The sequence below is a fragment of the Thermobia domestica genome, chromosome 16, assembly GCF_964235325.1.
Source record: "Thermobia domestica chromosome 16, izTheDome1.hap1.1, whole genome shotgun sequence".
Classification (NCBI taxonomy): domain Eukaryota; kingdom Metazoa; phylum Arthropoda; class Insecta; order Zygentoma; family Lepismatidae; genus Thermobia; species Thermobia domestica.
Genome location: NC_137469.1, coordinates 133,237,073 through 133,262,101, shown reverse-complemented (window position 1 = coordinate 133,262,101; position 25,029 = coordinate 133,237,073). Strand labels below are relative to the sequence as shown.

General features: G+C 34.8%; 1 protein-coding gene across 4 annotated transcripts in view; it reads right to left on the bottom strand.

The window, feature by feature from the left end:
* The window catches only part of LOC145673430 (uncharacterized), a 573,733-nt gene that overhangs the window by 453,349 nt on the left and 95,355 nt on the right, over positions 1–25,029 (bottom strand). The gene's annotated exons all lie outside the window — the stretch shown is intronic.

Sequence of the window (25,029 nt, the reverse complement as noted above, 5' to 3'; positions counted from 1 at the left end):
GTGCGGATCGTCATGCCCGCTGCATCTATCTTGAACGAGGAGCTGGACAGCCGAGCCGAGGTTCAGTGCTGTGAGCAGTACAACAAAGCCTCGTCCAGCATATGCACTCGGTACACACTGGACAGAGACTTCTCCAACTTTGTGAGTAAACACTCAGACCACTTTCTCTGCGACCTCTGCTATCTCCCTTTACCTCGGCTTGGCTGGTCTGTCTTTAGGTAAATATGCGCCATGGTTTACAGTGTTGTACTTTATGAAATTCAACGCAAACCTACCCACAAGTATCTATCATGGTCAACAGATATAGTGTCCTCATACTGGAGGACACTGCATGCCCATATGTCGCGCAAAGGATTGTGCAGGCTTTCCTTGAATAGCAGTGTAAATTTTTCCTCATCCACTGTATTCTCCCAATATGTCTTCCATCGTCTACCACCTCTTCCGACATCTCGATCATTTCTTTGAAGAAAAGATCTTCCCTGATGATTGGCCTGTACAATGTGCGGCTGAGAACTTCTTCATACTGAAGACTCCATAATTTTTTCGTCATCGAATCCAATCTTCAGGTAAGCGATGGCTAAAGTGTAAGAGGGGAGAGATTTGAAACTAATTCTCATCTTATGTATATTTCAATCGCACCAACTAAGCATATATGATTATCATAACAATGCCAACAAAATGGAAGAAAATGTCGCTTTGGATATTTCAATCGCATCAACTAGCTGAGTGCAAGAAAAAGACAAATACTGTGTCCTCACTATATATATGTAAGAAAATCGGTCTTAAAGTGAATCGGACTGATACATTATGTTGCCAATCAAACTCTATGAATATATTAGTTTCTAGTTCACTCACTAATATGATCAGTTTGTGAAAACTTTTGAGTTGAATGTCTTTTCCAGGAACGAAATAGTGCAAAAGACATACGAATACAGTTAAATGGAGGAAATCACGTAACCCCAAATTTTACCATGTGTTTTCAACAATGAAAATAGAAGGGATAATTATTTCTACACTATGATTCTCAGCATGTATAGAACATTAGTTGGAAACACTTTTCGGTAGGCTGATAAGAACGAAGAATAATGTACACAGTGATCTTAGGAAACAGGATAATAATAATCTCAAATTTTTCTATTTACTCAATAAAATTCAGTAGAAGACTTTTAGTTTCTGCAGCAATGAATCTACGATTGTAGACCGCTGTATTAATTTACTATCCAGGGTCAGCAGTAGTCGAGAACCCCTTCTATAAAATCTACAAAGGTGCAGACTTCGAAGTGTTCGTTGGGTTGGAGTTTAGCGTTCCATTCAACACCGAAGCCAGATTAGACGTAGACCTACAGTTTGATGTGGAATCCGGACTACTCTTAGTATTCGAATTTCAAGGATATCCTATCGAGAATTGAGCTCATGAACCTGTGTGCCAAAAACACGCAAGTTAGCTACTAGACCAGCAGGGAGGGCTCAGTAATAAGATCATATGATGTAACTTGATATATAGGAACCTACCTTATATATAATCTTGGAATCACCACATGGAATCCAACGTATTTTTTCAATGGGAAAAAGACATATGATATACCAAAATTATAGGGTTAAAACTAGAGATACAAGGGCTCAAAAAAAACGGCTTTTTTGGGAAAAAACTCGGTTTTTTCTGCTTTGCTTTTTTGCTTGGGAAATTTTGGGCTTTTTTCAAAATACTGCTTTAAATTGATAAAACAGACTTTCTATCGCTTCTCTATAACACAAAAAATCATTTAATTAGTGGTTGATGCTGATAATAATATAAAACATCGAAAATAAACTATGAATTTCGAAAAAAAATTTCAAACAATTTTTCTTCAACATATTTACATTATGAATTCCACAGGATTAACCAATGTATATAATAAGAATTTTTTAACCTCCTATATACAAAAGTAAGCAGAGTTGGCAAGAACCGTGGTTGTTTTTGAAAATGCCAAAAACCCGTGTTTTGGGGGATATTTAAACCAGGCTTTTTTGGTTTAAACCAGGCTTTTTTGACTTATATTTTTTGCTTTATGTATTTATATTACATATTCACAGAAATAAGTTTGTTTCGCCTTGATGTTATTATGCAACAGCGGGGTTATGCCGGAAGAACTCCCATAAGCTTAAAGAAGTGCGGTCAGTAAATTTCTTAAGTTGAGAATCTCCCGCCCTAGCCATTGGGAAAATCCCGTCATTACTTGAAATGTAAGACAATAACAGGAAAATCCTGTTATTGCCTTGCATGTAAAATTTAAAGGTCAACGTACCATAATCAGTACGCTAAAACTGAGGTATTAAATTACAAATTTAGTACCGGTACGTAGATATCATTGAAAGTCCAATCCAAGCTAATGTTGGAAGCTACGTAGGCAATCGATAAATTTTGCCAATTTCTATCAATATATTTAAGCAATATTGGCTTCTTTATAAAACAACACGCATTTAGGCATGCAGAAATATACAATTTGGTTTGTTTCGTATATTTAGGCTTAACATCCTTACGAAATACCGAGGTTATCAAGGAGAAGACTTTCGCTTAAACTGACATCCGAACCGCTACTTGGGTTACGCATAAAAGAAGGTTTATGGTTCGACCGAGAATTGAACATGGGACACCTTGATTAAAAGGTGAAAGGGAAATAAAACTATTGCAGGTGGTTTGATATCTGGAAACGTTACCATGAAGTTCACACGATTCGCATTTTTCATTCTTTTTATTTTTGTGGTTTAAACCAGTTATTAAAAAAAAAGTTGGTGTAAACCAGCCAACCCTAAAAGTAAACACTTCTTTTTAAAGAATACACAAATAACTAGCAAAATAGTATGTAGTATTTTTACTTCAAAATATTCCATACCCTCTTTTTGAAACAAAATAAAATTAAAATAAAACATAAGAGAAATACTTAGATTTATATGATACACTTAAAGGCTGCACATCTAGAGCTTTTGGTTCTGTATATTCTTGAAATTCTACAGTTAAGTTTTATAGAACCACCATCATAGTTTACCCAATCCTCAAGTTTTCTGAATTTTTAACAAGAGGGATTCAACATATCATTACGGAACTCCCCCCCCCCCAAATAAAAGACTACGGAATATATTTAAGTTAAGCTAAATACAACTGCACAACAAACATGACTGAGTGATTAGCTTTTGCGCTTCTATCGGGAAGTCCGGGATTCAACCAGCATTCGACCATTCTGACAAAGCTTTTCTTCATTCCATCTGTGAATGTAGAAATAGTGCGTGTACTGTGAGTTGGGCGACTTCCTTTTTTATTGTTTTTAAATCGTTATTATTACTAAATACCAGCAGTGACGGTTTTGTGAAGGTTAGTGGGGCGGTCTTTCGGACTGAAGCCCGTTCCCCAAAGTTACGGAATGTCTGCAAGAAACGAAATATCTATTATTTATGCCTTTACTCATAAACTTTAAGCTCCCGTCAAATAAAAATTACCAATGTTTAAAAAACTAAACATTAGTAAGAAACCCTTCCCAAAATACTTTTCTAAATCCGCCACTGATTCTCAGTATAAAATGATTTTAAAGTTGTATCCGGAAGATTATTGCTAAACATATAAACGAAACGAAATATTATTTATGCCTGTACTCATAAACTTCAAGCACTTCCCAAATAAAATTAGGACTTTTTAGTAAACGAAACAATCAGAAAAAAACCCTCCTAAAGTACTTTTCTAAATCCGCTACTGATTATTTGTATAAATTGGTATTCAAGGTTGTGTCCGGAAAATTATTGCTAAATCACTTCACAGCTACAGTATAACAGAAATGTGGAAGTACGGTTTGACGGATATATTGAAAAACGTACGCTTTGATGGATAAATAGAAAAACGGGCAAGTTTAACTTTTGCGCTAGAAGCTAGAGTACTAAAAGCTCTTAGAAATGAAACACGGATGACAAACTAGAGAAGAAAAAATGTCGATAACTCAAAAGTTAAAATAAAGTTAAATAGTCTCTAAAATTACCCTCAAATACTACATTCTTCATGTTGGCTTTAATTCGTAAAACATGTGCTCCATCCATCTTGATGGTGAATTTCAGAGCGAAATATCACATTCAGGTCATGGAATTCTTATCTAACTATAGAATATACTATAAGAAAGCTATTTAGATAGAAAAATCATGAAATTGAAAAAAGCCAAAATTTCCAAAATTCTCGTTTTTTTCCCAAAAAAGCCGGCTTTTTATGTGAAAAAAACCATCGATTCAAAAAAGCCGGCTTTTTTGCATCTCTAGTTAAAACTCAAGACTAAACTTGTGTACATTGTTTCAAAATTACTCTCTGAAAAATTAAGTATTTCATGTTATAATTAAAAATGTCTTGAGTTCAATGTCTCACAATTATGTTCCAGGTCGAGGGTGACAGTAATAATGAGATAGACGAAAAAGGTGGAATGAAGAAAACAAAAGCATAAGAGAGAACTCCAACAAAACCTACGTAATAGTATTTGGTCACCACAAAGTACTCTTCACAAAACTAGTATAAAACCAGATACTTTCACATACCAGAGGTGAGTACTTTATCACTGAGACACCAAGGCCCCATGTACAGTGGTCCACATAAATTATTGAGGTACAAAACCCGTGAGTTAAGCAACCCAACTTATGCACGCTCCAAGATTAATTACGCCCGGTACAGTAGCTAGAACAGCAGCATGAGTTGCCCCAGCTGTTAAAAGAACATATCGTAAAGAGTGCTTTTGTGCAAAAGTGGAGCGAAAAGCTGGCTGGCGAAATGACAAAAGGGAGTCTTTGCATACTTGTACTCACAGTACTAGAAAACAATATACGGACACCAGAGGCGCCAATGAGAAGATAACAATCGGGGGACTTAAATAATCTTATGATTAACTCAAATGAGGGATTATATAAACAAGTTAACTTACTTCAAATGATTATACATATGCGTATCAAATAATATACGGATAGATTATGCGGTATATGTAGCACGTTATTTTTTAAGTAAACACAAAGCCTTGCGCTGAGTTTTGAAACTATTAACAGTAGTTCTACCTGCAAATCAATTAAAGTATGGATGGATCATTCGGGGGAAGAACCCAGCTCCCAAAGAAAATTTTGGGGGTCAAACAAGGCTTGAGCTCCTAGGTTCCGGCGCCACTGATTGATACGTAATATTACTTCGTAAAAAGAACTTGTCCAATTTCATTATTTGTTAAATGACTTTTAAAATGCTAAATATTGGTATGCAGTAATTTATTTGTAAATATTAAAAATGCAAAATTTGATAACACTCAAACGAGTTGGAGAAATTATCTGTTCTAAGCGGATTTCCCCTTAGGTTGCAAATATAACTGAGGGTTCCTGATTAGTATAATATTTGTGAAAATTTATACATACATTGACACACAAGGAGAAAATGGGAGAATATAGTGTCAATAAAGAACAATTTAAAAATGCACGAAATTAACTTATAATATCAAATATAGAACCATTGACAGAATTAACACTGCGACTCGTTTTCTCCATTCATTTCTCTTCTTTTATTTTTAGGATTACATCATCACTAAATTTCTCCACTGGAGATTATCTTCCATTTAGCAGCATCCAACAAGAGCTCAGCCTTTTAAATGAAACATTTTAAAAAGTGTAAAGGGCAAGAGACAAAATCGAACCTCTACTGCGGGATTAGGAAAATAACAACGCTAACCCCTCATCTAAAGTGTTACTCATTCTGGTTCGCCTAAATAAAGAGCCTTTTCTGTTCGTTTAAAAGTGTAGCTTGTTAATAGTCAAATTGATTGGCAAAACACAGGAATATGTAATTGGGAACTCGGAAGACATTATAGCATTGACATGTATTCACTAAATTATCAACATTACAGATTTTTAGAAACAAAATACAAAACTCCTTTATTTTGTAACAAATGCGGCGCGTATATTATACTTGTAAACAAACTAAAGACAAATCATTTGCCGCGTAGTAGTTGTGGTTCGGTGGTCAAGGCGCTCGACAAATAATGTGAAAGTTCTCGGATCGGATCCACGAAAGGTCAGTTTTTATACTTTAGAAGTTTTGGTGGCGTTTGATCAGCGATGACACAGTTTTATTTTCAGATATTTTAGTACTCGGATATTTCAATACTTGAACTGTCAAATCTTCATTAATAATAATAGTAATAATGATAAACTAATAATAATTATTATTATCTAGTAGAAGATTAAAAGTTAGGAGTTTTTTATCGTCCAGGTTATATCAATACAAGCAGAAACGTGACATTTGGCCAGAATATTTCGGTTTTTTTAGTGTTGCCCAAGAGAAGAGGTACCGTAATTTACCTGATTTCTGATGATAATCAGAAACACAGGTAAAAGATAAATTACATTAATAATTTTCTTAAGGGGAAAGTATAACTACTTTTATTTTAACAATTTTTGGCTTAAAATGTTTGTTCGGGTTCTCCCCCATTCCCCTTAGCCTTAGGTACGGGAATGGTAGAACACATCTAGATTTTGATTGTTGATCCAAGTATATTCCATATCCTAAATTTTCGATATTGATCTTCGAAGGGGGAGCGAGATATAGAGGAATTCTGACACTTGCTATAGATGAAGTAACTGAACTTAGTTTTTACAATAATGTCTCCTAATGACAATTTCTTTATTACCACAAATTCCAATGTAAATAAATCCACTTTCAAATTTCAATATTATATACGGTAGTTTCTTAGGCGCTGAAACTTTTGTTCTCAAAAAAAAAAAAAAAAAAAAAAGCACCTGTCAAAAGCAAGTGCTTCGAAGTTCCACATAGAATTTATCATAAGAAAGCTTTTTTGTTCCTCTCTCTATATCCTTTTTGGACTTTAGGACCGCTCATTGATAAAAAAAAGTGCATACTTTACTACTATATGCAGACATGATCTTAGCCACAATCAGAGATTTTGAAAAGGAAACGGGTTTTCATTAATAATAATAATAATAATAATAATAATAATAATAATAATAATAATAATAATAATAATAGTAATAGTATAACAATTGGGTTTCATCTCTATCTTGCATGGGTGGCTCGCAAGTCTGCTACGCCAATGGTGTCCCTTAGTCTGTGTTTGTCTCTCTTCCGTTTTTTGTGGATGCTTGTTGTTATGCTGTTAAGTTTTTATATTAAATCTTTACATTATGTAAACTTTTTTGTTTTTTTTTATGATTTTTTTTAAAAAGGAGAGAAAGTGCTTTCTTCTGATACTTATTTCTTACTATTCATCTTGTTTGAACTGTTTATGTAAGATCATTTTGTAACTTTTTATGTCATCCATTGCCCTCACGATATTAAATCCGTCATTCTTAACAATGTAATTTATTCCCTTATTTGCAGTTTGCCACACTGATATATTTGTAGCAAAATTGAGGTTAGGTCCAACGCCTTTTTAATTCTTAACCAACCGAACGACCCTGCTTTTTCGGTTGCCTACTATTGCAAGAAAAGGAGAATTGCAAATGGTAATGCACATTTGGAGTCGCCCATAGAATCATTTTTTCCTCCAAACAAACTTTCCTCATTTGTGTATATATTAAGTAGCATATGTACCGTGTTATGCAAAAGTGAACTAAGCGCCAAATTTTGAAAATCCACGTAAATGCGACGATTGGTTCCTGATAAGCATTAGAACGTTTTGCACAATCGAAAAGAGAGGGAAACCAACACCTTTCCAAAAAAAGAAACATAATTTCACTTTTGATTACGGCTACACTAATGCTGGACATCAACCTTTAAACGTAATTTTCTCAAAAGTACGAAAGTGGCGCTTAGTTCGTTTTCGCATGACACGGTACATATATAAAGTAAACTAGTCCAAAATTTACGGAAGTTCCTTCAAGTGATAGTTAGTTTGTAAGACTGTACAAAGTTTAATGTCATACTATCAAGGATCAATGTTTCTAAGTAAATTTTGCGTTTCCACTGCCAAAATGTTTTGCAAATACTGAGAGACATTAAAATCATAACAAGATGAAGTTGCATCAAAAGAAACGCAGGTTTCCTCCGTTATCACTTACTCTATATGAGATAAGGCATATCTATAGCCATCCGAACTGGAAGGCAAAGGGGCAGTTGCTCTTCCTGGACTTTCCAAAAGTGTTCAGTTCTTTGAAGTGTAGAATTCTGTAGTTTAGTGACATTAATAATGATACGTGCGTAAATAACAGTTGTTTTATAATTGGACCATGTGTCCATGTGCTTCAAAGAAAAAATGAAATGAAATCTTTGAGTTTTACGTTCCACGTTTATGCCGGTTAGGCTAAAGGAGACGGAGATGATGAGTAATGAATGAAATGGTTATTACGATAGTTGTATTTCAACCTTTATTTGTATTTGTGGGCAGAATATACTTTTTAATTATGCACAAGCAATTCAAGAAAAGGAAGAACAAATATATGAAAAAGGTATATGTAGATGTAATTTCCTTGCAGTTGATATACGTTGCTGTTTTGTCATAATAGAGATTCGTTGTCATATTAACCAAGAGTAAATAAGATATAATTCTGGATCCATCTTATGTAAACTACATACCCAATTTAAGGAGTGAAGTTATTTTATTTGCGATGTGCCATAATAAAAGGTAATATTTAAAATGCAATATGCAAAATGTTTTATGGTTTTCGTAGCCTTGCTTGTAAAAAAAACTAAAAACTGAGGACTTTTGAGTAACGACATTCTGTATATATATTAATGGTTCATCACATAACTTTATTTTGAATAAGTGTCTTGATATAAATTTAGTGATTTCCGCCAATGATTACATTTTACGTCTTATTCATTTGGTTTTTCCGCCAGGACCTTAGTAGATTTGTATGAAGTGTAGTAGACAATCTCCTAAATAATAAACTCCAGGTGTGCAGATTGACTTTAAGCCTACGTAGTGATTTTGTTTAAAAGAAATATAAAAACGGAGTATAGCCTACTTTGTTAAGGACTGGCACAAAACTTTTCAGAAATATCAAAATGAGTCTTCCTGATATTGGAAATACATCTGAATCAGATTGCAACAGGAAAGTGAACTTTTCTGACCTAGGCGATCTCATTAAATAATTAAACCAAGATTTTGGTAATCGAATGGATCAACGAAACAAATGAATCAAAAAATGGAACAAATTGGTGAGCGAATGAATCAGCAAATGGGACAATTAAAGCTTGATTTTGGTGAACAAATGAATCAATAGATGGGACAATTAAAGCAGGATTTTGGTAATCGAATGTAACAACAAATGGAGCAAATGAAATAATTTGATAATAAAATCGACCAGACAAATCTACGAATTGAACAAAGGACTTTAAAATTTACCGAATTATACGTAGATTCACTGAGATACAAAATTCCATCGAAATAGTAGAAACTATAGTTAATGATCACACTACCCGGACAAGTTAACCTGAACCTTCCATAGAAATTATAGAAAATACAGATCCCAAATTTGCATCAATGAAGAAATAAGACATTGATTTAAATGTGTGCATGGAATTTGCTGAGTGTTCGCAAAAACATACTGCGGTATTGGTTGGGTTAGATTATCCCGACTTCTCTCCTTATTCGAATGTTATTGATTGTCTTAGTGATGCTGCGTATAACGAAAATTTTAATATGTATCAATGTGCGAAAAGTCATGGTCATCTTCGTCTAATGAATGCTGTTGGTTGCTTGTATTCCCGGTATATTCAACGTGATATAAATTCTGGAGATGAAGTAATTGTAATAGAATCATTTAATGATATGTATACGACATTGGTTCATGTAGCAGAGAGAAAATTGATTCCAGTATTCATGAAATTCAGGAAGAGAACGTGTGTTCCCACCAGTGTTGGTAGTGATTGGTCAATTGAATTGGTGCTGTTGAAATATTCATTCAACGGAAATACCAAAAGGAACAATCAGATGGTGCTTTTACCGAATGCAGTGCAGCGGGTTGACAGAAAAGGAAAGAAGTCAGACAAAAATTATCCACCTGATAGCGATGCAGCTACTTCTAAGAAGCAGGACAGTTACATGGGATGCCTCAAGGAAGTCTTTGTGGAACAGAAATCATGGTAGGACAAATTACCATGATTATCGTGGAAAAAATAAGTACAGTCCTGTTAGAAGACACGACATTTCGTCACCAGTCAAACGAAAAAGAACTGAACCTAATTTTACCGGTAAGGTAGCCGAGCTTAATCCTAGTAGCAATAGTAATAGTAATCGTGTAACCGAACCTAATCCTAGTAGCAACAGTAATAGTAATCGTACTACACTTAAGAAGCAAGTACTCATTAGATCTAATTTCCCTCGAAGTAAATTTCGTAGAAATTCCATAGATGGAAAAAAATCTCAAAGTAAGAAACAGAGATTTGTAGAAGTAAATTACACGCAAGATTGTATTCCGATTTATGACTTTCAATGCAACTTAAACGAATTTGTTGGTCATGTAACTTAGGCAAGAGTTGCGGCGTCCGAGAAAACCGTATTTAATTGATTCTTGTTTTATTTCACTCTAAATATCGTTATGATTTTGTTTGTTATTCGCACCTTATGTGAATTCTATGAAGATAATTCAATGAATTAACTAATGGAACAATTCGTACATTTATGATCTTGATAAGATATTGATTATATTGTTTGTTGTGAATATTGTCGATATTTTAATCTTAATTTATATTTTCTTTGATTATATCCTGTATTTGATCCTTTCTTATGTAAAATAGCCATTATGTATATGTCATATCCTTTTCAGAATCTTTTTGCTGTTGTTGTTGTTGTCCTGCCCACTAAAATGATATAAATTTTGTTAATTTCAACTTATATTATGTATCAATGGCCGCACAAGGACCTTAAAATTGAATAACTTCTATACCATAATCTGAATGTATCTTTATATTATCGACGTTAAGCATATGAATCTTTGAAATGAAATTAATTAAGAATTTAAAATAAAATATGAAGATAATATTGTTATAAAAGTAAAATATGTTATATGATTATGTGAATTATAGTTTTACATATATACAAGGGTCATTCGGAAACTCCAGTACTTAGTATGTAATAGTTAACGGCCCAGGATTTCTCTCTCTCTTTTTTTTTTTTTTTTTTTTTTTAAGAAAAGATCCCATCGTTTAAGGCGCCATATACAGGGTGGTAGGAAACTCCACCGACAAACTTTTGGAGGCAATTCCTTATACGAAATGAAAGAAAAAAGTTTTAATAAACATGGGTCGAAAACGTCTCCTTTCAGAGTTATGAATACCGAAAATTCGAAATATCACGTTTCAAAACATCCTGGCTTATAGAGCCTATCCCAAGCGGTTTAAGGAATTACACAGAAACTGGTATATGTTCTATCTAAATAACCATGTTTCAGAATTCACAGGTACCAGCGAAACGAACGCACCAATAGTACTTAAAGGAGTATCCCTATACTTCAACTTCCTTTTCACAGTTCCTTTCACCGATAACGGAAGATGGTAAAACATGGATATTTAGATAGAGAACATACTAGTTCCTGTGTAATTCCTTAAACCGCTTGGTATAGGTCCTATAGTTTCTAAGTTAGGGAGTTTTGAAAAATGATTTTTCGAATTTTCAATGGATCATAACTCTGAAAGGAGGCATTTTTCGGCCCATGTTTATTAGGACTTTTTTCTTTCTTTTCGTGTAAGGAATCGCCTCCCAAAGTTTGTCGGTGGAGTTACCTACCACCCTGTATAACGATACTTAAATTTCAATCTTTATTTGTATTTGTGGGCAGAATATACCTTTTAATTATGCGCAAGCTATTCAAGAAAAAGAAGAAGTATATGAAAAAAGGATATGTAGATGTAATTTCTTTGCAGTTGATATAAGTTGCTGTTTTGTTATAATAGAGATTCGTTGTCATAGCAACGAAGAATAAATAAGATATAAATCCGAATCCATCTTATGTAAACTACATGCCCAATTTTAGAAGTGAAGTTATTTTATTTGATGTGCCATAATAAAAGGTAATATTTGAAATGCAATGTGCAAAATGTTTTATGGTGGTTTTCGTAGCCTTGCTTCTATAAAACTAAAGACTGAGGACCTTTGAGAACGACGTTCTATATATATATATATATATATATATATATATATATATATATATATATATATATATATATATATATATATATATATATATATATATATATATATATGTATATATTGGTGGTTCATCACATAACTTTATTTTGAATAAGTGTCGTTATAAAGTGGAGTGAAGAAAGTGGGAGGAAAGGGGAGAACCCCGAGAAAACCCACGCACATAGTGTTTGTCCACCACAAAGTTCACTTGGCTTGGGCTGCGATCGAACCCGGGACCCCAAGTACCACAGGTGAATGCTCTACCGCAGGCCCTATGTGCTTCAAAGAGTATCAGTCGTTTTCCCCCTTGGAAAAAAAAGCTTGTTGATATCAAAACATCTCGTATAATGGATTATAACCAAACTTTCTGCAATTTTTAGTTTTCACGGTTTTTTATTTTTGTTTTATTTTATATTTTATTTGATTTATTAAAAAAATCACTATAAATATGAGACCTAAACAACCCAGTGTGATCAAATTGCAATCGAACGATTTCGGACACCTTTACCTACCCCACACTTAGGTGGTAAATTCCATCGTATTCTAGAGCAAAGTTTGTAAAAACAGTATTTGAACCGAAAATCCGAGGACCCGTTTATCTTCCCTGCCCATATCTGGTAAACTCTATTGTAATTGCAGGAACCGTTTTGCAGTTTCCGCGGTCTGAACTTTTCAGGAAACACTATTTGGGACCTAAGGAGTGCGTTGTGATCAATTTTGAACCAAAAATCCGAGGGCCCGTTCATCTTCCCTGTCCATATCTGGTAAATTCTATGGTAATTTTGTGCACCCTTTTGAATTTTCCGCAGTATGAAAGTTTCAGGAAACACTATTTGGAATCTAAGGAGGATTTTGTGATCAATTTTGAACGAGAATCGGACGGCCCATTTATCTTCCCTCCTACCTAAAAGTCTTTGCCTATTTTCTTGACAAAAATTTTATTTCATAAACCCATCTTTAATAAAGAAAGAAAAATAACTCGTCTTAACCGTAGGAAAATTTATTCTGGTTTTGGTATATTTCTGCTAGATTGTAATACTTACATTTGAAATAAATGTCAATATTACAAATTTGTGACCAGTTAATCTTGGGCTCCATTGATTAACGAAAATAGGGAATTAGTTAATTATTTAATTCAGTATATTTCATGAACATTGCCTTTCTGTGGACTAAATAAGTTCGCTAATACGTCTCAAAATCTATTTTCACGTCTCCTCGATGCCAGACTCTTTAATAAGGCTGTAGCTTTACTTCGTCCGAATAAAGGACCATTGTATTATCTTGTAAGAACGGGGCTAGCTTCCAAGTCTTGTCTGAGTTGGGAAGACGTTCTCCATGCCACGTGAATATCTCTGCCAATCACGGACGAGCCTGTTTTGAAAATCAAGATAGCAAACACTGTCGTTCTTTAGTTTGTTGACTCTCGATTGGTGTACCGCATGTCGGAGCATATTGCTCCATGAAAGTGCAAATACCGTGTAACTCTATTTGGAAGCAAACCCTGAGCACAGGTGTCAGTGGTCGATGTAGTTGTAAAATTCGAATATGCATCGAAGATACAAATATGAGTTAGTTTACAAAGAGAACGTAAACTCAAGTGCGGTTATAATTGATTTTGTGCGCGACGAAATCTGTATTTCAGTATCATTAATCGTTACTGTCGTCCTAATATCTGTAGCAACATTTTTGAGAAGAATTCCATAGCTGCACAGCGAATATCATCGAGGCTTAACGAGCAGCAATGACAATGCAACGAGAGAAACCAGTCAACCGTGGATCACAAGAGAATCAACGAGCAATCACTCTCCTTCATTCTTCGCTATAATTAGTATCAGTGCGAATAAGTTATCGCCAGGAGCGAACTACTGTAAAATATTCGCCCGGGCAAAGTGACTTTTCGCGCCCCCTAGTCCTATATTTTACATTTTATTACAACGATTTTAATATTTTAAACACATTTTTCAAAAAGATAAATTAATACACAAATACAGGATGTAGGTATATTCAAGTAGTGAGATGTAGGATTGTACATGGTAAAAGGATGCCGCCCTTTACAGAAGTAAGTAGTATGTGTTACAAGTTAGAGAAAGCGTTGTCGGGTTATTGCTAACTGTGTGAAAAGTAAGTGAGTATTTCTAAAATGTATCAATGACATTAGACGAAGTGAATGATCTTTGATGCTTGCAGTGGCTAACAGGAGCATGGTCTCTAGCTTGAGAATGGCCACTGGCCTCCCAAATAGTCCAGGCCCCCTCCAATGGTTTTAGAACCCTGTCCTTATAGAAAGTAATTGTAGTAGCCTTCCTTGCCCTATCCAATGATTTTTAGACCCTGTTCTTATAGAAAATAATTGTAAGACCCTTCCAGTACACCTCCAATGCTTTTAGACACTCTGTACCTTTAATTCTTAAAGGATTGCTTCCATTTTGGAAGGGAGAAACATTTCTTTATTTCATTCGTATTATGTATTTTATTGGTTCATTTACTTCGTAAATTCTGAACACTGTGTGAGCGTACTAAAAAGCTTGTAAAGTGCTTGTGGAGGAAGAGAATACAATGGGAATCAAACCAGGGATATGGAAGGCAGGAACATTTCATTATTCATTTTTTTTCATTATTTCGTATCCATAAGTATACTCGTTGTTTAAATTGTGAGAACATATGAAAATAATTTGAAAGACAATCTGATGCTGTTACATATACTGTACACAGTGCGTGATTCTTACACATCCTTCTCTCCCGAGTTCACGGGACTGATTGAAAAAGCTTACAGGAAATCTCGTTGTTTGACATCCGGATTACTACGTCAGCCCCTGCTGTGTTGATGACCTTTTAGTGCATTGCAGCCACCTTTACAGGAAATGCCTATGAAGTTTCGTGTTCCTGGCGCTTGGCTATTCGTATTTCATTCACAACTTTCTCTCTCTCCTGCATAGTGTATGTGATTGACCTGCAACTATGATACGAGCTGATAGTGAAGGGCAGGAAGCTAGTGTGTGTGTGATTGACTTGACCAATACAGTTTCCTGTTGCGAGGAACTTTCCTGTTGATAGAAAGAGACAGAGATTGATTGAAAAATATTCCTGAAAACACAGTACTTGTAAATGCACTAACAAATGATAGTATCACCTCTTGTAATCAACACATCACATCTTAATTGATTGTCAGCCTACGAACTGGACATTTAGTTTCTCTGCGAATCGCAATTCCAATTTAAGAAAAAACAAGATGTAATGTTTCTTAAGTGATATAAAATGTACTCGCTCCGATTTGCACTAAAATTTCTTATTCGAAACTGTCATTTTATATGAAATCGTCTATGGATTTTTGCAGAGAAAGTTTTAAATGGTATTACGGGTTGAATTTGTTACTGACAGACTTTCTTTTATTCCTCTTAAGGGACGGTGATGTTATAATATTGTTTTAAATGTACATGCTCCAACTGAAGATAAGGGTGACGATATAAAAAATATTTGACCAACTCCCGCGATACCATATGAAAATTCTATTAGGGGATTTCAATGCGAAGGTAGGACGAGAGGATATTTTCAAACCGATTATAGGGAACGGAATTCTGCATAAAGAAAGTAATGACAACGGTGTTAGACTCGAGAACTATGCAACATCCAAAAACCTAATCGTGAAGAACACAAAATTACCACATCGCGACGTGCATAAATACACTTGGACATCACCAGACGGAAAAACACATAATCAAATTGATCACGTTTTAGTAGATAGAAGAAGACAATCTAGCATGATTGATGTCCGGTCGTTTAGAGGGGCTGATTGTGACACTGATCACTACCTGGTAACAGCGATAATAGGGGAGAGATTATGGTTGAATAAACGTAATACTCAATGTCCGAAAACGGAGAGATTTTATTTAAAGAAATTAGAAGAGTGCCAGGTAAGAGAGGAATACCAGATTAAAGTTTCGAATAGATTCTCGGTTTTAGAAGACTCGGAGTGCACTAGTGTTGAGGATACTTGGATTGCAATGAGATAGCATGAAAAGTTCAGCAATAGAAAAATTGGGACACGCGGAAATACGTAGGAACAAACCATGGTTCGACCAAGAATGCATTAAACTAGCAGAGAAGAGAAAACAGCCAAATTACGGTGGCTACAAAATCCGAATGAAATAACTACACAAAATTTCGCAGATATCAGGCGGGAAACTTCCAAAACTTTTAGAACAAAGAAACGGGATCTTTTGAAAGCTAAAATTAAGGAACTTGAAGATAATAGTAAAAATAAAAATATTCGGGACATGTATAAGGGGATCAGCGAATTTAAGAAAGGCTATCAACCTCGTGCTTATATTTTAAAGAAATCTGACGGAACAGTTCTCACTGATACGGATAGCCTCTTAAATAGATGGAAAGATTTCTTTTACGATTTGCTGAACACGCAGCCAAAAACTAATGTGCGTGGAGAAAAGGAGATACACACCGCAGAATCGTATATTCTAGAACCCAATCGAATAGAAGTGGAAGCCGCTATAAAGAAATTAAAGAAACACAAATCTCCGGGTGTGAGTTCATTTCAGCTGGAAGCGAAATATTGTGAAACAAGATACACAAACTCATTCTCCTTATCTGGAACAAGGAAGAATTGCCACAAGAGTGGAAAGAGTCAATCATTGTTCCAATTCACAAGAAAGGCGACAAAACTGACTGTAATAATTATCGAGGCATTTCTCTTCTGTCAACATCCTATAAAATCCTTTCAAATATTCTGTTAGCAAGATTGACCCCATACGCAGATGAAATTATTGGAGATTATCAGTGCGGATTTAGACGAAATCGATCAACTATCGATCAAATATTTACCATTCGCCAAATACTCGAAAAGAAGTGGGAATACAATACCCCGGTACATCAACTATTTATTGATTTTAGAAAGGCTTACGGCTCGGTTAGGAGAGAAACATTATACAACGTTCTTACAGAACTTGGAATACCGAGAAAGCTAATTAGATTAATTAAGATATGTTTAAGTGAATCCCAAAGTAAAGTCCGGGTAGGAAAATTTTTGTCCACGAGCTTCCACGTCGAAAATGGCCTGAAACAAGGAGATGCGTTGTCGTCATTATTATTTAAATTTGTGCTGGAATACGCCATAAGGAAAATCAAAGATAGCAACCAGGGCCTAGAGTTGAACGGCATTCACCAGGTTATGACATATGCTGATGATGTAAATTTAATAGGGGATGATAGGAGAACAGTAGAAATAAATGCAGAAATCTTATTAAACGCGTGCAGGGACATGGGTTTAGAAGTAAATGCAGAGAAAACTAAATACGTGGAAGTGCGTCGGGACCGTAATACGGCAAATTGTGGAGGCGTTAAAATATTAAATAATACTTTTGATAAAGTGGATACTTTCAAATATTTAGGATCAATATTAACAGACGAAAATCACATTCACGAAGAAATTAAATGTCGACTAAAAGCAGGGAATTCGTGTTACTATTCGGTTCAAAATCTCTTGTCGTCGCGAATTCTGTCGAGGAATTTGAAGCTTAAAATATATAAAACGATAACCATGCCTGTTGTTCTGTATGGTTGCGAAACATGGTCGCTTACTCTGAGGGAAGAACATAGACTGAAAGTATTTGAGAACAGGATCCTGAGAAGAATATTCGGACCCAAAAGGAACGAGAATGGGGAATGGCGGAAGCTTCATAACGAGGAACTACATAGTTTATACGGTTTACCCAACATTGTTAGGGTCGTCAAGTCTAGGAGGCTTAGGTGGGCAGGTCATGTAGCTAGAATGGAAGAAAGTAGAAACGCTTTCAAAGTCTTGACTGGTAGACCCATAGGAAAACGACCATTAGGAAGACCTAGGCGCAGATGGGAGGATAATATTAAGATGGATCTCGCAGAGATAGGAATACAAAGTTGAAACTGGATGCAATTAGCTAAGGATAGAAGTCAGTGGAGAGCTTTTGTGAACGCGGCACTGAACCCCCGGGTTTCATAGGCCATAGAGTGAGTGTGAGTGAGTGAGTGATTGGATGAATGACCTCCTATGTCCCTAATAAGGATATATAAATTTTGACCTTCTTCCCTTTTTCCTTCTATTTGATATTAACGTGTGTTGTAGATTGGTGTGCTGTTTTTTGTGATCTATTGATTGAACTCTGTTTTTACTTCGCTTTACAACACACATTTGTGTTATGATTTTTGTACTCTTATTTTACTGTCCTATTTGTATGGAAAGTAGTTAAAAGGGAGTTTACAGTCTTTTTCAAAATGGTTGGATGGGAATGGGGAAGAAATGGGAGAACACCTAGAAAACCTAGAGGGACATTCATTGTGTAATATAAACGTTGTTTAGAAGCACCCTAGCATTTATTTATGCCGTAATAAGTTATAATTTTTAAAACAGTGGTGGAATGGAAATGTGGGAGAAATGAGAGAACCCCGGAAAAACCTAAAGGAAGAAAGTCATTGTGTACTATAAACATTGCTTGTTGAGAAGCAACCTAACATATATTATGCTCTGATATATAATAATCTTTAAAAAATGGTGGGATGGGAATGTGGGGAAAAGAGAGAACCAGGGAAAAACAGCGGGAACAAATCCATTGTATGGTACAAACCTAATTGGTTGAGAACACTGATAGGATATACTTATGCTGTAATAAGTTATAATCTTTGAAAAATAGTAGAATGAGAAAGTGAGAGGAAATGGGAGAGCCTCGGGAAAAACCACGGGCACAAACGCATTGTATGGTATAAAGCTAGCTTGTTGAAAACACCACCAGCACATATTTATGCATATTTTATAATAGGGTACAGTTTTTCAGAAATGAGTAAAATATTGGCCTGAAAAAGAGTGGGCGGAAATGGGAGAACTCCGGAAAAACTCAAGGACATAATGTAATTATTTAGTCAAAACCTAACGTGTGGAGAAACCGTGTTAAATTTATTTTAATTTCCATGAAAAAGTTACAGTGTTTGAAAAAACGGTTGAGGACTCCCTAGATTGTTTTAAAATATTTAAGATAGTACTATTTTTAGTTGTGGATAATTAATTATGCAGAATTGTGTTTTTTTCGTAAATTCGTGTGTTTTATAAGTTTAACGGTATATTCAGGAACTAAGAGTTGCATCATTGTTATCTGTAGTTGATTGTTCCACACCACGGAACAACGAGACGTGGTCCCACTTTTTTACCGGACAATTTCCAATTTATTACTAAATACATAATTAAAAAGAAACTAGTGGAAGTGAAAAGAGCTTGATAAACAATTTTATTTTGAGTTTACGAGATACCAAGCCACATGTATGGGGAAACAATATTCTGTTAAAGATTTGAATCCGGGTCATTTCACACCAGAGGTGTGAACTAAATGACTTACGGCACAGGGGCTTAATTTGCAGTTTGAATTTTTAACGTTTTAACGCCAAACGCGCACCCGCCGGTGACCGAATTATGAACTTTTACGGCATAGTTGCTTCAGCCGGGGTCTGAACTTAGATCTTTTACTGTAGAAGACACTTACATTAAACACTTTGTGTCTTTTACGGATCGCTTCGATACGAAACTCAGATCATTTCTTTTAATTTTATTTTAGTTCTAAAAGAACTTCATTGTTATTAAATAAGTGTGAACCGGTAAATTATTTCGAAAATACTAATTATTTGTTATTACCATTCGATACCAAGCTTAGAGAACCTATGCTTTGAAGTATATAAAAAGTTGAGAGGGTTCTAATATCATAACTGAAGTAAGAACATGTTATTAAAATTAGTTCCCTCATAATTATTTGATATTCTAAAGAGTAACTATATTTAGAAAATACTAAAATGTGTAAGCACACTAAAATTGGGAGAGGCCCAATTGCCTCCAAAATCGCTGTGTGCCCCCAATCTTTTGAGAGGAAAGGAAGAAAAATTTTTGTTGGGATGGGTTCAATAAAATAATTGAATACGGAAACGTTATTAAATTACTCGAACACTTTGCGTCTTTTGCCATCTCCTTTTATATGAGAATTTGTTATAGCACTACTATTGGTTTTGGGTAATACTAGCTAAATGATTTTTGATCGTTACTGTAGTACACAATTGGAGGGTGGACTTCCCCCAATGTTGCCCGGCATGGAAGGCCCATTGATTATTAAATTCGTGTAATATAGAATAATTGTACTTGGTATAGAAGAGATTTACATACCTAAACATGGAATTTACACGTACACAAATCCGACCTGAACAAATGCAAACAGTAAACTGAACAGTAGTTCAAAAATTTGACACCAGGTGTCGCTACTAGAGATGGAGTCAGCATACATGATTGTTTATTATTATTATTATTATCGCACGAACAACATTGGTTTCAGTATCTTGAGTATGTACTGAATAAACGAATTATTGTTGGGGTATTCCTAGAAAGCAAGAAAGAAAAGTTGAGAAGAAATGTATTATTATTGCGTTCAAAACTTATATATATAACATTTCGTATTATAGTTACTCGGAACAATTTTATTTTTTGTTTACGAACAAGACTATATTTCGTATTCTTTTACAATTTTAATAAATAAATAAAATATGGGTTTTACGTCCAACGTGTACACCGGTTACTTTCAAGGAGACAGAAGCTTTTTTTAGTTTCGCTTTTATGAAAACTCATGAAAAGTATATGAAGAATGCGGAAGGAGAGAGAAAAAACTCCGGGAAAACAATGCTAGGTGCATATGTACACATTAAAAATTAGTAATCATATTTTTTATTATAGTATCATGTAGAAAATATGTTGTACTAATAATACTTCTTTATTTTTATTTTAGAAAAATGGAAGGGCAGCCACATTCATAATCCTTCTCCTTAACCACATCGAGCGGTTTGATAAAATTGAGGATTTATCAAATATTGCTGAGGGAGAGAAAAGGAGAAGAGAGGAGGTGGAAGAGAAAAACTGAAAAAGAACAAAAGGAAACCCTACCTCCCAATAGTAAAAGTGATAGTACCACCAGCACCAATGTCTAAAGAAGAAGAAGAAGGAAAAGAAGAAAAAGAAAAGTGCAGAAAGTGCAACAAGCACGCAGTGGAAGTGGTGGGGAACGAGGGGAATATTGATGAAAATGAAGTGCAACCAAAGGAAAAAGTAACAGTGGAAATGGTGGGGAATGAGGGGAATATTTATGAAAAAGAAGTGCAACCACGGGGAAAGTTAGCAATGGAAATGGTGGGGAACGAGGGGAATATTGATTAAAAAGAAGACATGCAACCAGGGAAGAAGTAACAGTGGAAATAGTGGGGGTCGAGAGGAATATTGATGACAATTTAGTTTTATTAAGTGATGGGGAGAACGATGTTTTAGTTAAATCGATGGCAAAATGGGAAAACTAAACAAAATAGAAATATTGAAAAAAAATTTAAAAAATATCCAAATATTTGAAAATATATGTAAATACTATGAAATAAATGATTGTTCTGTGGGTAATGGGAAAAAGATTTTTCTTTTCTGAATTTCTACTCTTTTAAACCTTCTTAACATACCCATAAATGTGTAACTTTGTATTTTTTGGTAAGATTGAAGCCATATCAAAATACAATTAGTAAATATTGTGTGATGAAAATTCATTCTATCCATGGCACATAGGGTTTTCTTTCATAGACTGCAAAGTGTTATCTTACTTGAAATCATGGTAAGTATTTTTTGATGGTCGGATGGATGGATGGATGGATGGATGGATGAATTTTGAGTTTATCGTTCCTTTCACCAGCGAGGCTAAATCTTGTAGTCCTTATACACTAAATGTTCAGACTGAAGTTTTTAAACGTAGGGAGAAAGTGAAGATCCGAACCACATGAGCTTTCACTGGGAACTGAGTCCGGGTTTCCCGCGCCAAAGGCGGTTGCACTAACCACATAACCATAAAGCAGCTCGGTAAATATTTTGAAATGAAATTTGGTCTTAGTGGAATTTCTTTTTGTTTTTCCTTTACAGTATAAAACATATCATAGAGTCTTATAGTTTTATGGGATATAACACCGAGGCTATTTTTATTTAATTTTTTACAGCTTTTATTTGCACGCGGGATGTAAAAAACTGCAATCCGAACAACATTTTGCTTCAATAAAAATCATAGTAACATTTTCCAATGCTAATTCTTTCTTTCCCTCTTCTAGTAAACTGCTCAGAGTTTTCAACTAATGATATGAATTTGGTTTGAATAACTGATTAGTTTAATGTTCTCCTCAACAGAAAAAGTATACTTAGTGTTGATATTGTGAAAAATTGGCTTCAAATATTATATACTTTAATGAAAAAAGAAAGAAATCTTTGAGTTTTACATTTCACAAGTGTGCTATATAGGATAACACATATAAGATCGGTTTTAAGATAATAAAAGTGGAAAGAAACGGCAAAAAAACGGAAACCACGACCATGGTGTTTCTACACCACAAACTTACTTTACCGAGAATCGAAGCAAGGACTTTAGCCAAAAAAGGTGTGCTATTCTTAAACGAAAAGAAATAACGTTTTTGGACTGTTAACATTTTAAAAATTATCTGGAGGGACTGAAATCAAACCCGGGGCACCACACACCAAAGGTGAACTATACTTGAACGAATATAAATAAAGTTTTGCTACTGTCAACAATTAAAAGAATTAGCTTGAAATACGTACATGAAGGGTCTTGGGAATGATAGTATTGGTGTAAAAAGAAAGGAAGAAAGCAAACCATGAGTTGTATGTTAGCGATCATCTCAACATTTAATTGAAAGTTTTAATCTTTGATTTTTTAGGTGTTATGAACCAAACCATTTTTTAAGGCAAGTGAATGAATAAAATGAAATGAAAGAACACATGAGTGTGTGGGAATCGAGTCAAGGACCAACATATTCGAGATGTACAAACTATTACATATACATAAAATAAAAAGGTATTTCAATAAGTTTGTGTTCTTTGAATGCATAGAAAACAGATTTAATCTGTAAAATAAATTCCAATTTTATGAAACAATTATTCGTACATGTGAGGAAGGAGAGGAAAGGTGTTAAACTTGGAAAATTTAAAATTTACACAGTTTACTAAAATATTGGTAGGAATTAGATTTTGAGCTTTTTATCATCTAAGAATAATTAGGATTTAAATATCTCGGCTTTCAGCATCTATGGCTATTCAATCCGTCACGTTTGAGGGATGACGACCCTTGGCGTGTATACAATCCAAGGAAAAGGGAGGTTAATGGGAGGGAAGGAACGAAGAAAAGAAGGAAGGAAGTTGTCTGGGACCTATAGGTTACACTGAGAAAAAAAAATGTAGGTGGCATACTTAAAAACGTAGGTTACATTCGTAATTCCTGTAGTTTCCGGACTTAACGTACAACCGTATATAACATCCTGCAGCAAACGTATAGCTGAAAAAGTATGTATTATACATACTGTCTGCATAAGTGCAATGACGTCATTCGTGTGACGTCATCTGCAGTAACAAGTATATACGGAGGTAATATCTAGCTTTGTGACGTCACGATCGTATGTAGCATGTGGGTTAATAATGACGACATACACTGACTATCAGGACGGAGCATAATTTCAAGAAGTATGCAATATACGTTCTGTACGTGTGTTTCTTGCGTTCAACCCCGAGGCAGCATCTATATTGTACTTGTGCCCCGTACGTACGACTAGATACAGTATGCGTCATGTACGTATGTATTATACAGATTTTCCTTATGTCGCACACAGCTTGTCCCGATACAGCATACAGAATATTCGTATGCACCATACAGAGTGCGCATATGCAGCTTACAGACTGTGTGCATGCAGCATATAGATTATACGTATGTCGCGTACAGGCTGGCCATACTGAGAAATGCAGGATACATTCTTACTGTAATGTTGTCACATATTGTTTTTCTCTGTATGGAAACAAAAATAGCTTAAAATATGGTTGATCTCCTTTGTGCCAATAATAATAAAATTAAAAATACTACACTTTTCAATCTTAGTTTGGAGCCGTGAAATGTCCAGAGAAATGTATTTACCAGCAGGGTGTAAGTTTGGACTTCCTGCTAATTCTTTGGAAAGCTACTGCAAAGCCAAGTGTTGAAAAGTGACACAAGCGTTAATTTTAAAATTATTGGCACAAAGGAGGTTAACCATATGTTAAACTATTTTAGTTTTCATACAGAGTAAATCAATATGTGACAATATTACTGTAAGAATTTATCATACCTTTTGCAATAACTTAGTTGCAGCACTTCAATAATAATGCAAAATGCACAGCCATGTACAATCCTATGTTCAAACTCAAACAAACTTACGTACAGTCATTTATTAAGCCGTTATCATCCATTGCTTGTACAGTCACGAAATTAAATATTCTTCAGTTGACAAAATTTGTTTTCCTAAAAACTCAACAATAAATTAACCTAGTAGAGTACCGACTTTGGCAGGTTGTCAAGTTATAACTATTCGAAGAATAACAACAAAAAGATCCAAATAAATTCATTTGTTCCCGAGCTATTGGCAAAAGAAAATTTGTCAACTGTCAAATACTTTCTTTTCCGTGTGTACTATATAAAGACGACTTTACCTCATTCTTTTCCTTAATAATATCCTCTTCCAAAATGCAGAAGTTGTTACCACAAGAGGCGTGAATAGGATTTTCCAGAAATAACTTCTCTGCACATTTTAATTAACAGATAAGTTATTTTTTAAATGACGCTATAATTAAAAAAGTGGTGTCAGCTGAAAACGTGTTCCCTCACAAGATGATTCCTACACAGTACTCGCCATTAAAAATGCAACTTCAGGGAGACAGGGTAGCTACGCCAAAGTTCCCAAGCCGATATCTAATAGTAAGTGTCGAATATGCTTAACCCTTAACATACCAAGCGGGGTACTCTAGGGACCCCAGAGAGTGATATTTAGTGATACT